This window comes from Lepisosteus platostomus, unplaced genomic scaffold, assembly GCF_059453375.1.
Source record: "Lepisosteus platostomus isolate fLepPlt1 unplaced genomic scaffold, fLepPlt1.hap1 Scaffold_61_H1, whole genome shotgun sequence".
Classification (NCBI taxonomy): domain Eukaryota; kingdom Metazoa; phylum Chordata; class Actinopteri; order Semionotiformes; family Lepisosteidae; genus Lepisosteus; species Lepisosteus platostomus.
Window position 1 is genome coordinate 435,644 of NW_028291677.1, and position 14,357 is coordinate 450,000.

General features: G+C 43.5%; 5 non-coding genes across 5 annotated transcripts; 3 read left to right on the top strand and 2 right to left on the bottom strand.

The window, feature by feature from the left end:
• The first annotated feature begins 2,762 nt into the window (after window positions 1-2,762).
• On the top strand, window positions 2,763-2,833 carry trnag-gcc (transfer RNA glycine (anticodon GCC)). Its single transcript has one exon. It is a non-coding gene; the product is annotated as a tRNA-Gly (tRNA).
• A 553-nt stretch (window positions 2,834-3,386) lies between these two features.
• On the top strand, window positions 3,387-3,460 carry trnai-aau (transfer RNA isoleucine (anticodon AAU)). Its single transcript has one exon. It is a non-coding gene; the product is annotated as a tRNA-Ile (tRNA).
• A 1,972-nt stretch (window positions 3,461-5,432) lies between these two features.
• trnan-guu (transfer RNA asparagine (anticodon GUU)) lies at window positions 5,433-5,506 on the bottom strand. The gene has a single exon. It is a non-coding gene; the product is annotated as a tRNA-Asn (tRNA).
• A 5,807-nt stretch (window positions 5,507-11,313) lies between these two features.
• trnas-gcu (transfer RNA serine (anticodon GCU)) lies at window positions 11,314-11,395 on the top strand. Its single transcript has one exon. It is a non-coding gene; the product is annotated as a tRNA-Ser (tRNA).
• Window positions 11,396-14,231: 2,836 nt separating this feature from the next.
• On the bottom strand, window positions 14,232-14,305 carry trnai-aau (transfer RNA isoleucine (anticodon AAU)). Its single transcript has one exon. It is a non-coding gene; the product is annotated as a tRNA-Ile (tRNA).
• Window positions 14,306-14,357: the final 52 nt, after the last annotated feature.

The window sequence follows — 14,357 nt, forward strand, 5'->3', positions numbered from 1 at the left end:
CTCCTGTCCCATTTTGAGCATACAAATGTCTTTGTGGTTTGCAAAGCTACAACTCCACCTTACTCAGTGAGCGTCTCTGCTTTTCTCTCACATACAGTTGGGAGAAAAACTTTTGTAAACAGCCCTTCGGAATGATGTGGATTTCTGCATGAATGGCTCCTAACATGTGATCTTATCTTTATCTAAGTCATAATAATTAATAAAGAGATTCTGATTTAACAAAGAACACACACCCAACATTTGACATTGCTGTTTCTTTATTGACCAAATGGTTTAAACAATCAAGGTCATTGATGGAAAAAGTACGTGAACCCTTATATTAAGGAGCTAGTGGAACCTCCTTTATGACAAAAACCTCAACCCCCACTTTCTGTAGCGGCTTGTCAGACCTGAGCAGCGGTTAGGAGGTATTTTGGCCTATTCCTCTATGCAAAACTGTTTCAGTTCATGTATATTTTTGGGATGTCTTGCGCTGAATGGCCTGCTTCAGATCACGCCACAGCACTTCAATGGGATTGGGGTCAGGACTCTTACTTGGCCATCCCAACATACAGAATTTCTTCTGTTTCAGCCACTCTGTTGTTGATGTACTCCTTTGTTTTTGTCATGTTGCAAGACCCAGCGTCTTTTGAGTTTTAGATCACAGGCAGACACCCTGACATTCTGCTGTAGAATTTCCTGATACATCTCGGAATTCATCGGTCCCTCGATGATTGCAAGCCGTACAGCCTCCGCCATGCTTCCCAGGTGGGATGAGGTTTTGGAGTTGGTATGCGGTGTTTTGTTATCTCCAAACATAACGCTGTGCACATTTACCAACAAGTTCAACTTTTGTCACGTCTGTCCACAGAACATTGTTCCAGGAGTTGTGGAACATCCATGTGGTCTTTAGCAAACTTGAGAGGGGCAGTGGTGGTTTTTTTGGGGGGGAGAGCAGTGGTTTCCTCCGTGGTGACCTCGCATGATCACCACTCCTGTTCAGATTTCTTCTTATGGTGGACTCATGGACACAGACGTAAGACAAAGTAAACCACCTGTTTGCTAGATCCCATCCCCACTCAGCAAGTCAAAGATTCCCTCGAAGGACTGGCAGGACCTATAATTAGTATGATGAATGCATCGCTTGCGTCAGGCAACGTACATGATCAATTTAAGGTAGTGGTTCTTAGACCGCTCCTTAAGAAGTCAAATTTGGATCCACAAGTTCTTAACAACTACAGGCCTGTCTCAAAGGTCCCATTTCAATCTAAAAGTTTTGAGAGAATAGTTGTTGCCCAACGTCAATCGTATCTGGATTCAAATAATATACTTGAGAAATTTCAGTCTGGTTTCTGAAACTGCATTAACAAGAGTCGTAAATTATATTCTCTTAGCTACTGATGCGGGGAATGCAACAGTGCTAGGAATGCAAACTTTAGGTTGCGCTTCTTCATGCTGCATCATTGGCATGAGTGGAGCTTTTTAAACGTCTGTACTTACTGCGCCCCATAAGAAATCGTTTGTCCCTGTTCAAAAGAGATTGTGCGATGTCCTGCAGCGTTCGCAAAGCAAACCTTTGACAGTTTGAATAGAGGAATTTATTCTGCTTCCTGTGCGTGCAGTAGTTACAAACTTGAACGTCTTTACACGATCTCCTGCAGTTTTCAGTGGGCGGGCTTTGTCAGATGGCTTGGAAAAACGCACTGTGTTTCGGCTCGGGAAACATCATGAGCAGTGTCCTGCATGTTTTCTGTGTATAGCTGTCTTTTAACGCATACAGAATTCATTCGAAATCATTGATTTCTCCAATTAACAAGGGTCCCTTAAATGATGAGTCAAAGTAACATCTAATCGGATTAGTTTCCTTAGAGCTGGTTCAGAGTTTGCTCAAGAGTTTACCTATCACAGATGCGCAAAGAAGAATGTTGGGGGTGCACGCTTCAAGGCGCCTTACAGCTGTAGGGAGTGATTCGAGACGATTCGTGGCGTGTGCTCGTTCCCATATACCATACGCCCCGGCGTGCAGTGCTAGGATGACGTACAATACCGCTTGGGCACGTAACGGTGTTATATGCAAGTGCGGGACGTGAGGGTTTTCGTTTGTTCGTTTTGTTTTGCTCTGCTTTGCTTTGTTTTGCTTTCCATCGCGTGGGTAAGAGCGTAAATAAAAAGGCGATTCCTGCGTCTACCACTAATGTAAGAGCTATTTCAAGTGCGACGTGGTGCGGCTTTTCAAATGCTTGTGGGCATTTCTCTGTTGTTGATTCTTTTTTTGTGTGTAACAAAGTGGCATTTTCATGTCCGGACGGGGAGACTTTATCATTCCGACATGAAGCCACCCTTAAGTCCTCTGAGGCGTGTCTGTCTGCAAGGCTTGTATTTTGGAAATGTTTTTTTGAAACGGAGAACGACTTTGAAATAGGCTTCCGCCGGCGCCTCGCGATCCAGGTAAGATTGTAGCAAGAACGCAGCGGTGGTGGGGCTTGCTGTAGTCGTGGCAGAGTGGTTAAGGCGATGGACTAGAAAGCCATTGGGGTCTCCCCGCGCAGGTTCGAATCCTGCCGACTACGTTATCCGCCTCCAGTCGGTGTGTTTCGGCGCAAGCAAAGAAGCACGCCTCTTTGCTGTTCCTGGTGGTTTTAAAACGCCCAATCGCTTGTACCCGCTGCCTTGGAAATAAGTTCTTCAGCGTCCGCGAATGGCATTTTGCAGCTGGAAGCAGATGTCGACGCGTTTTGCACAGAGCACCAAAAAAGCGTCTTTTTTGAAGGCCCAGGCACTGAGCATTGGTGGTTCAGTGGTAGAATTCTCGCCTGCCACGCGGGAGGCTCGGGTTCGATTCCCGGCCAATGCAGTGGCTTTTGCAGCGAGCGGCTCCATCACTTGCATCCCCTTGCAACTCGCAACTCAAAAAACCCACTGAAGCTAAGCAGGTGTGAGCCAGGTCAGTACCCGGATGAGGGTGAGCTACAGGGAAAAACAAAGCTTCCAGCTGGAAGCGGTGTTAATGGTGCCGGCGGTGGGGCGCTCGCCCTGAGGTCTGTGCGGGTCCCAATGCCCCAGTATAGTGACGGAGATGCTGTGTTGTAAAAGGTCTTTTGGATGAGATGTAAAACCGAGGTCACAGCGCTCTGTGGTCATTCAAAATGACCACCAAAACCTTTGACAAAAGCTCTTGGTAATTGATGGTCTTCAATAATGCTTCTCCTTTAGGTACATTTTAAATCAGCTGAAAAATGCTGTGAAATGGGGGGGCACTTCAGGCCAGTGTAGGATTTGGGTTACAAGAACCATGAAACTGCACGAGAAAGCCCTTACACTGAATTACAAGGCTTTCTATTCAAAGGAGGACAAAAGAAATTCCCTGAGTTCGATTTTTTGCAGCACAGAGAGGAGCACTGTTGTGAGGCTGGTTAGCTCAGTTGGTTCGAGCGTGGTGCTAATGACGCCAAGGTCACGGGTTCGAGCCCCGTACTGGCCAGGTCCTTTTCTCCTCTCTTACCAAAGCTGTTAGGTTCCTTTCCGTGGTGAGAGGGGTTGTCATGCAACGCTGCCACATAGTGCCGACAGACAAGAGTGTTGCGGGAGAAGAGAAAAGTGTTTGAAGATTTAAGAGTGTCTTAGGTGGAGCCAAAATCAAGTGTCACAAATACAAGTGGGAGGATTTCCAATGTTTAATATGGTAAAAATAAGCGGAAGTTATCTGCCGGTCCGGCACAGTCTGCCATGCTTTTGTCATATACTGTAAAGTGGTGTCGAACTGGGTGTCGAACTGGAGCCTCACCATTTGCATATGTGAGGCTCCAGTTATACATCGAGTGTCACATTAAATGACAAAAATGAAGAGAGTTAAAGCAGCTGGAGAGGTTTTCTTACAACTTTTGAGCTGACACAGTTTTGGAAAATGTTTCCTTCACGCTGCACTGTACAACATAGGCAGCCAAGAGTCTCCAAAACAAAACAGAATTGACAGATAGGAGAAAATTCCCACTCATCCTGAAGTTCCCAAAATCCAGCACTGAGCGTAAACAAAGTGTCTAAGTAGCGTGGGAATGCTAACCCTAACCCTAGCTGGAGTTTGAGCAATCCAGCACTGAGCGTAAAAAGATGAGTCAAAGTAACGTCTAATCGGATTAGTTTCCTTAGAGCTGGTTCAGAGTTTGTTCAACAGTTTACCTTTCACAGATGGGCAAAGAAGAAAGTTGGGGGTGCACGCTTCAAGGCACCTTACAGCTGTAGGGAGTGATTCAAGACGATTCGTGGCGTGTGCTCGTTCCCATATACCGTACGCCCCGGGGTGCAGTGCTAGGATGACGTACAATACCGCTTGGGCACGTAACGGCGTTATATGCAAGTGCGGGACGTGAGGGTTTTCGTTTGTTCGTTTTGTTTTGCTCTGCTTTGCTTTGTTTCGTGGTCAAGAGGCGTAAGGTAAGTCGTAATCCAGGGAGAACACTGGTGGCAAACAGTCCGAGGTGAGAGGCGAGGTCCAAAGTCAAAAAGGCAGAAGGGGAGTCCAATATCCAGAATAAACGAGGTAATGGAAAAAATGCCAGGTAGAGCTCTCAAGGAATAGACTCAATACTGAGCAGCGGGAAGCAGGTAAAGATGGTAAAAATAGCACTGTGTACCGCACGGTGGAGTGTGTGCAGGTGGGTTAACTCGTGCGGCAGCGTTTGTTAATAATCACCCACTGCTGGTGCTGATTAGATCGCTTAAGAGTTGGTCTTAACTGCCTGGCGGTCATGACAAGCTCCTCTTTAAGCTGTGGTTTAGTTTTGCAATCGTATTTCTAGAGCAGTTATTTATGGGGGTGGGTGGGTCTTTCCAGAGGCTCAGGACAAATCCCCCACATGAAATTTTACTGTGTGCGTTCAGACAGTCACAGGTCAAGAGCCAGGCAGGAGGACAATGGACAGAAGAGCCAACGAACTAAAAATAAAAGAACGAATATGAAAAAGCCACCATCTTTTTCTTTTTGACATTTTCCGACTTTCATGCAAGCCAGGACAAAGTTGCTCGTAGCTACTTGTGGATTCAAATACTCTATCGAGTGCTTTGATGAGTTTTTGCAATTTGATTGTCGTCCTGTCAGCCTGTTTCTGTTTTTTTTTTCAATCTAGGGATGGAAAGTATGAGGGAAATGATGGAGCAATCAATAACCGCTCCGGAAAAATGGCAGAAAGGAATGGTCCGTCACTAAGGACATTTGTGAAGCAGAGGAGTGACATCACCACAAAGGCGACACATTCTGCTGATGGTTTTGGTGAATAATGATTGAGGCGCGTTAAGAGAAAGGTAGCTGTGTCAGCATGCGTAGGCTGCAAAGGATCAAGCAAAGGTTTACTCCATGCTGAAAAGAGAAGAAAAGAAGCACAATGTTTCGACTGTGGAGCTTTCTGCACCATCTTCTTTAGCGGTGATGATGTTTACATTGGAAAAAATGAGACATGCGTCCCTGGGTGGCCTTGAACCACCAACCTTTCGGTTAACAGCCGAATGCGCTAACCGATTGCGCCACAGAGACTGACGGCCGCTTGTGCTCTCTACATTTGCAGGTTTATGGTCAAAGAAAACAATCACTTGCGCTTCTTGCAGCCGGCAATCTTTTTCCACTGACAACCAAGAAATGGATTTCATCTTTCACAAGCTGTATGGATTTCTTCAAAAACAAGTTATTCCAGAAAGGAAATGAATTCTTGCATTAAACTGAACCAAGCTGTACATGTTTGTCTGAAATGAGACATTCGGCACAACAAGACACGGAGAGAGGCACCGCTGGTATTCAGACCCAGGATCGCCTGCTTACTAGGCGGGCACTTTAAGCCACTAGGGAACAGCACCAGCGGAGCACCGCGCTTTTACAGACACTTAGACACATCTGCATTCGGTGTGCACTTAACCTGCTCTCTGAGCCCGTTGCCTCCGTCCCATTTAATAGCAGAACTGACGCCAAGAGAAATGATGAGAAATGGCATTTATCGGGCACTTTTCATGTCCAAGGAGCTCAATGCCCTTGACACCTCCCCAAGGCGACAGAGCTGTGCATTCTTTGGCGACACCATTTTTTCTTTTGTTTAATTTCTATACTTATTGATAGAATAAAAACGATATGTCATGTACTGTAAGGGAAATGTCTCTTTTCATGGGGAAAGCTAGCACCAGCAAATGTTGTGTTTAGAAGAAGTGATTTAACATGACACGTGACCTAATTTACCGGAGCAAAAGCTCACCCAGCAAGCCCTGCTTTACTTCTACAGGAGAGAAGTACTGTAGAGTCTGCTAGATGTTCAGCTGGGTAGCTACTTCAGCATGCCTCGGCTGCAAAGGATCAAGTAATAGGTTTATTGCATGCTGAAAAGAGAAGAACGGAAACACAGCATTTCGACTGTGAGGTCTTCTCACACCTGAAGAAGCCTCACACCTGTAAAAGGCTCCATGGTTTTCTTTCTTCTCTTTTCAACATGGAATACACCTATTGTCTGCAAGATGTGACAATTTCATGGTGTTTTGGAAGAAAACCTTTTTTCTTTGAATTCAAAATCAATCGGAATTTCAGCACGACACATCAACACTATTTCTGTTCTCTGTGGTAGAGTGCAAGCGCATGTTCCATGGGCCAGTGTCGTAATGGATAACGCGTTTGACTTCGAATCAGAAGATTGTAGGTTGGAGTCCTGCCTGGCTCGTGAGGCTTTTAAACCTCTCAGGTTCCTCGGTAACAGGTTGCCGTCATGTATATGAACTATAAAAAAGCATTTGCCACAACCCGTAAATTAGCACGCAAGTGCGGGCTAGGTAACACAGAACTGTATGGAGATCATCTCCAGCTCCGAGCTCAATTGCAATGAAAAAACATGCAGAACAGAACTGGAGAGCAGCTGAATTTGTGCTCAGTAGGGTGGGGAGGACTCAGCATTGCTATTGTTCTAATTATTATGAACTGCAGGGGATCTGAATCAGAACATGTCAGTTAGTTTGATCATTGCGTCAATATGTAGGCCACGTTAATATAGAATTATTACTTTGTCTGTCTCTTCTTTGTATATAGCTGAATGTCCCTGACAATTTCATGTTGCCTGCGATGTGTCCCCTCTCCCCACAGCAGTGGCAGATGACCAGCCGTCATCGCTCCCCCAGCATCGTCGCGCTGGGCGTCTCCTCCTCCCCATCTGATTCCCCGTGCGCCCCTCCGTTGGCGCCCACCGGTTTCCTCGAATACGGCATCAGTCTGCTCAGCCAGAGCCAGGGCCTGCTCCAAGGGGACCAGTGCGGCCAGCATCACGTGGCACTGCACCTCAGTCGGCGCCGGGGCCAGGAACGCCTGGAGCGCTATTTCCCGGTGGGCCTCCTCCGGGAGAGTAGGGTAACCCTGGCGGGCTAAGTAGGCCACGTCTGCGGCTGTTACCTTCACTGTTACCTGGATACCTCTTTATCTAGAACTCACTCTTCCCCCTGCCTGTCTGGCTTCTTTTAATCCTTCTGTGCCCGGATTGCAGCGGGTAAGATATTTTTCCAAGAAAAAAAGAGAAATTAAAAAAAGAGAAATTTCACCAGAGCCCCTGCTCATGTCTAATTTTTAGTTTAGAAGGATTCAAGCAAGATTTTGGATGAAAGGCAGCGACCTTAATCAAGCCCAAATCATAATTGAACCCATTCAGAGCCTACATTACATTTTAGTGTTTCATTCTGAGCAGAATGCCCTCACACCTGAAGAAGGCTTGCGTTTTCTTCTCTTTTAAGCATGTGTACAATGCTGTAATACAATTTAAAATAATTAAAAGTTTAAAAAGTATCAACTAAACTCCATTAATATCGAGTGTCTTTTATACAGCTTTTATACAGCTTTTAAGTATAGATTACACTTTTCTAAAATGTATTTAAAAAATAAAAACGATTACTAATCTAATCTTTCCACGTTTGATCCCAAAATCCCAAGAAAAATTAATCTAAACTAGGAGAAAGCTATGCTGAAAGTTTATTAATATACTTAGAAGACAAAGATAACAATTTATGTTGCATTTGTCTGATTGTGAATCAAAAAATACATTTAATTAACTGCTCTCAGTGACAGCTGACAATCCTCCATACACTCAAGTGAAAAATTAGTAATGCCAATGTAAACGTCGTATTTACAATTTGTTGATAATAGAAATGTTAAGTTCTCTAAAGCTTTTTGAGGCAGCAAAAGATTTGAACACCCTATATTGTAATGAGCTGCTGAGCTGAGAATGGGTTATGTTCCTGCTGTCAGAGGGGGTGGAAAGTGCCCGCGGTTATTTAATTAGTATTACAATTCACACTGATTCCCTTGCAAAGGTATGGACATAAGAATATTCGTGCGTGGTCAAAAAATGGCATTAAGCACTTAAAATTAATATGGTTAATAAGAGTAAACTGGAACATGCTGTAACAAGATCGGCTAAACTGGGATCTATCGCTTACGCCTGAAATTGGAGCTGCTGTCGCAGTGAATAGCGACTAATAAGTCTGTCTTTCTGTGGGGGGAAGGGAATCTGATCTGATCTGCAAACCTCCAACAGAGCTGTTCAACTGGTTTTTGTCGGGCACATCAAGTGTCAGGTGTAAGCGATAAATATATTTAGCTGAAAAGCTGTACAACGCAAGACATTTCAGTACTCTAGGTTTCGTGAAAAAGCACATTGTGCTGCTGTAATACAGTTTAAAATAATTAAAAGTCTAAACAGTATCAGCTTATGTATGGGTTGTAATTTAAAAAAAGTCAAAAACCGCACTCAAAATGCAATTTAGCGCTTTCTGGCAAGAGGAGACACCCAAATTAATAATGTAACATGCTACTGTTTGTGCATGGATATAGTTATAATGCTATTTCCTTAGACACGTGATTCCATGTTTTATTTTGAATCCCCGGCGGAACCGGGCATCCATAAGAATCAAGTACTGTAACAGGTTTATTCTATGCTGAAAAAAAAGAAGAAAGAAAACACATTCCATAAGAATCAGCGCCTTTATATAGCGCCTTTAAAGGTGGCTTCTCAAAACGCTTTACAGGATAAAAACAACAATAACAACAACAACAACAACAATATTGTGTTTCATTGCACTTTGACAGATTGTCTTTAAATCAACTGTTGATTTAAAGTTTGACAGTAAATGTTTATATTGTAACGCATACAGCCTCCATTTCTTATTAAAAATGTAGCCTAAGAGGGGGGGTCTGCTCTCACAATCCTCCATATACTCAAGTGAAAAATTAATAATGCCAATGTAAACATCGTATTTACAATTTGTTGATAATAAAAATGTTAAGTTTTTTAAAGCTTTGTGATAGTTTACCCAGTTTACCCATTGTTATTAAAAATGACTTGGATTCGAACATGTTGTGATATTTAGAAATATAAAAGTCAATTAACTGTCAATTTCCATATTTATGTCTTTATTTAGCGGTTTCATTAGTGACAAAGGCTAAACTTTCTTGGAAAAATGTCTTTGCTGTCTTGCTGATACGTTAAGCTTTCTAAACTCAGCCACAAAGTCATGTGACTGATTTTTCGCCCTGTTTCGTTGGTTAAACGCAATGATCACAAGCACCACCATGGTAACTGGGACATGTAGTTTTTAATTCAGATTGAATTATAACTGTACGTACTGTAGCGGCGAGGCTTATTAATAAGACAGAATTAAGTGTTGCTGTGCTTTCCCAAATGAGGCCCCATCTCCCTCTTCATCTCTGTGGTGCAGTAACAGAGAAGCTATTCATGCAGACTGATTTAAAGATGTTTTCTTTTGATAAGGTACAGCTCCCAAATGGGGATGCACTTAGCTAAGCCTGGCTATCATGATCAATGGTCATCCATTGGCGCCTAAAGGTCTGCAAGATTCCAAGAGAGAGCCTCATCCAAGTGGTCTACAACCCCAAGGTCAACATCACCAGAGCACCGTCGCAAGCTGAACAGCAAAGCCTGGCATAGAGCCAGAGAGCGCGGATTAGACAGCAACAAGCCTGCAACTGCTTTGTGCCCGCAGGAGATCTGAATCCCCAGAGATTGGATGAGTATTCAACTTCACTGCATGACAGCTCGAGAATTCAATTGTTATCCCAACCAGTTGATATCAATTTAATTCCTAAGAGTTATGTACTTGTTTTGAGTATCTAGTGTAGAAGTTATAACCAAGTTCATTTACGAAACGGTCTAAATGAATGATATACTGAACGTATGTCCTCTTGATATATGTAACTCTTTGTAACTGACTGAATATATACCTTTTGTATTCTGATAACCCTCTCGATAAGATCTGTTAGGTTTACATGCATATTCTATGTATTAATAAATGTATCCTCGTGTATTAGTACCTGTGTGTGTGCGTTGTTTGAGTTATGTCGCATGGTTGGATTCTAAAGCCATCAAAAGAATCAACTTTGTGATTTACTGCTATAATGAATAATTGTCTCAGTAAATCCCAAATCCTACAGAACTAGTGCCTTCAGAGAGCACACTACAGATGTTACCTATTTATCGTTGAACAGGATGTATGTGATGTGGCGACTAGGTTCAATTTTGTATCCTCTTTAAAAGATTAAGGATTGGGGTGAGTGTGATTTACCACCCTTTCAGCTAAGAACCCGACGTGCGGACCGTTTAAGCTGCATAGACTCGGTCGTTTAACTCTTCTCCATTAGCAGGGTTAAGGTTAAAGAAAAAAACATTGCTGACCTCTTTTTTTTTTGCCAGCCGCGAGCGCTGATTAGCAAGGTTTGTATTTCATGTTTTGCAAGTTGCATCCATTTTAAGAAAAACAAGTCGTTCAAGACAGGAAATGAATGCTTGCATTTAATTAAGTCTAGCCGTAGGCGGTTGTCCATAATGACCAGTTCTGTTTGAGAAGACAGAACAAAAAAGGCACCGCTGGGATTCAGAGCCAGGGTCTCCTGTTCACTAGGCAGGCGCTTTAAGCAACTAAGCCACGGCGCCCCAGGAGCACTGTCCTTTTGCAGCCACTTGGACACACCACTCAGACACATCTGCATTCGGTGTGTGCTCCGCCTGCTCGCTGAGCAAGTTGCCACCTTTACATACAATAGCAACATCAACACCAAGAGAAAGGGTGACAAATGGCTTTTATCTGGAACTTTTCATGTCCAAGGAGCTCGATGTGCTTTCTGTGTACAACAGGGCCACTGATCTCCACACTGGCCATTGAACCACAGCAGTGGCTTGCTGGCTTGACATCTCCCAAGGAAAATGTTGAAATCGCATGTGGAACAGGAAAATGACCCTCGAGTACGAGGGAAAAAAAAGAAAAAGATCATCTGGAGCGCGCCAACCCATGTCCGGACAGCCCACTTCTGTCGACGAGGTGGCTGAGTGGTTAAGGCGATGGACTGCTAATCCATTGTGCTCTGCACACATGGGTTCAAATCCCATCCTCGTCGCTCTCCATGTCTGACACGTGTGCCCGTTTGGCATTGGCCATCCTGTCGTTTGCTCCGGTTCTAGAGCTGTGCATTTTCTAGCGGTGGCTGAACATGGTATAGTAGGCTAACGTCGGTATCGAGCAGTAACAGTAATGGTATTTACGTGCCGCTGCTGCCAAGTAGCTCTGGTTTGAGACCGCGTTTTCACTTACTTGCAACGCAAACAGAGAAAGCGATTTTTGACAGTCTCTCGAGAGACTGCGCTAGGTGTTTAGGGATAGACTTTGTCAGTTCCCCCTGGGATGGTGGCCTCTCAAATAGTTTGTGATTCCTCTAGACGTTTATACAGTAGAAGCCTGCTTCGTGGCTTAAATCCAAGCTAAGGAAACGAGTTAGAGGTCTGATGCAGAACTGCGAATTCAATGAAGGGGAACACTACAGTACATTGCACTGTATGTGTGAGGAAAGCTGCCCCCTACTGTTCCTTGTCGACCGAACAGAGGACTGTAAAGGATACCGCTAAGAAACTTTAGGATGCTGGTTGGAATCCAGCTCCAAAGTAGCCCCTTTGGGTGTTATGTCATCAAAAAGTAAGAACAGCGAATCTCCATTTGATCAAAAGCGCAACAGAACTGTTTTCCGTGGAGCAGGTTTCAGACCCGTAGACCTGTTTTATTTGTAGGGCAGGGCGCATTCCCAAACGCGAATCTCCTGTTTTAGAAATGCTTTGGGCGGCGTGAAGTGAAAATAAGAAGTGGGCTCCAGATGCACATGGAAGCAATCAAGTGTTTCATCCGAGCTGTTTCAAAGACTGCTCAACAGCTTTCCTTTTACAGAGGCCCAACGATTAATGATGGGGGTGCACCCTTCAATGTGCCTTACGACTCTAGGGAGTGATTGAGACGATTCGTAGCGTGTGTTCATTTCCCTCTATTCCCCATGTTGCAGTGGTAAGACGGTGTGCATTCTGACAGCAATCTCTTTCAAAAAATGATTTTACCTTATCGCGGCTTTGCCCTTCTTGCCTCTTTGGACAATATCTCCATCTTGTGGTCGTTGTTGGTAATGTCTTCTTATGCCCTTTTTTATTTAAATTCTCTATTAGTTGATTATAGAATCTCTACAATGGAGTTGAAAACATCAGTTTTATAGCAGACAATATGACATTATTTATAGTCCAATTAGAAACTTATTACCCTGTTTTTAACATAATAACAAATTAAAATTGATTAAAACTAAGTTTGGAACACCAGGGAACATAACGAATGATTTTTAGGAAAACCATGAGGTTCTCTGTGTCCGATGCCTGCAAGGGGAGAAAGCTAGAATCCTTTGATTTTTTCAAAATTTGAAAATAAACATCATATAACAACTGCTTTCATTCCTAGGAATGAAAAATAACAATTTTTGAAGACATAGTAGTTTCTAAAACACTACAATAAAGTTAAAAACATCAGTTTTATATTACATTATTTTTAGTGAAATTAGTCATTTTTTGCACTATTTTTAATAAAATATCTAATTAAAAGTGATTAAAATTAAGTTTGGAACAACAAGGAACACAAAAAAAAAGATTTTTAGGAAAACCATGAGGTCCTCTGTGCCCGATGCCTGCAAGGGGAGAAAGCTAGAATCCTAAAAAAAAGTTATCAATTCTAGAGCCTAAGAGGAAAACAAGACAAATGTATATCTCCAAATAATTTTATGTGCTTCAGAAGAGCCCAGGAAAGTTTTTTGCATACATGAAACCACGCCCGTTTGCACATAAGCAGACATGGTTGCACACACGACTGCATGAAAGCACACGTGCATGCGAAGTCATCCTGTTGAGCATTTGAAAAGCCGCACCACGCCGCACTTGAAATAGCTCTTACATTAGTGGTAGACGCAGGAATCGCCGTTTTATTTACGCTCTTACCAACGCGATGGAAAGCAAAACAAAGCAAAGCAGAGCAAAACAAAACGAACAAACGAAAACCCTCACGTCCCGCACTTGCATATAACGCTGTTACGTGCCCAAGCGGTATTGTACGTCATCCTAGCACTGCACCCTGGGGCGTAAGGTATATGGGAACGAGCACACGCCACGAATCGTCTCGAATCACTCACTACAGCTGTAAGGCGCCTTGAAGCGTGCACCCCCAACATTCTTCTTTGCGCATCTGTGAAAGGTAAACTCTTGAGCAAACTCTGAACCAGCTCTAAGGAAACTAATCTGATTAGATGTTACTTTGACTCATCTTTTTACTCTCAGTGCTGGATTGCTCAAACTCCAGCTAGGGTTAGGTTTAACATTCCCACACTATTTAGACACTTTGTTTACGCTCAGTGCTGGATTTTTGGAACTTCAGGACGAGTGGGAATTTTCTCCTATCTGTCAATTCTGTTTTGTTTTGGAGACTCTTGGCTGCCTATGTTGTACAGTGCAGCGTGAATGAAACATTTTCCAAAACTGTGTCAGCTCAAAAGTTGTAAGAAAACCTCTCCAGCTGCTTTAACTCTCTTCATTTTTGTCATTTAATGTGACAATCGATGTATAACAGGAGCCTCACATATGCAAATGGTGAGGCTCCAGTTCGACACCACTTTACAGTATATGACAAAAGCATGGCAGACTGTGCCGGACCGGCAGATAACGTCCGCTTATTTTTACCATATTAAACATTGGAAATCCTCCCACTTGCATTTGTGACACTTGATTTTGGCTCCACCTAAGACACTCTTAAATCTTCAAACACTTTTCTCTTCTCCCGCAACACTCTTGTCTGTCGGCACTGTGTGGCAGCATTGCATGACAACCCATTTCACCACGGAAAGGAACCTAACAGCTTTGGTAAGAGAGGAGAAAAGGACCTGGCCCGTACGGGGATCGAACCCGCGACCTTGGCATTATTAGTACCACGCTCGAACCAACTGAGCTAACCGGCCTCGCAACAGTGCTCCTCTCTGTGCTGCAAAAAATCAAACTCAGGGAATTTCT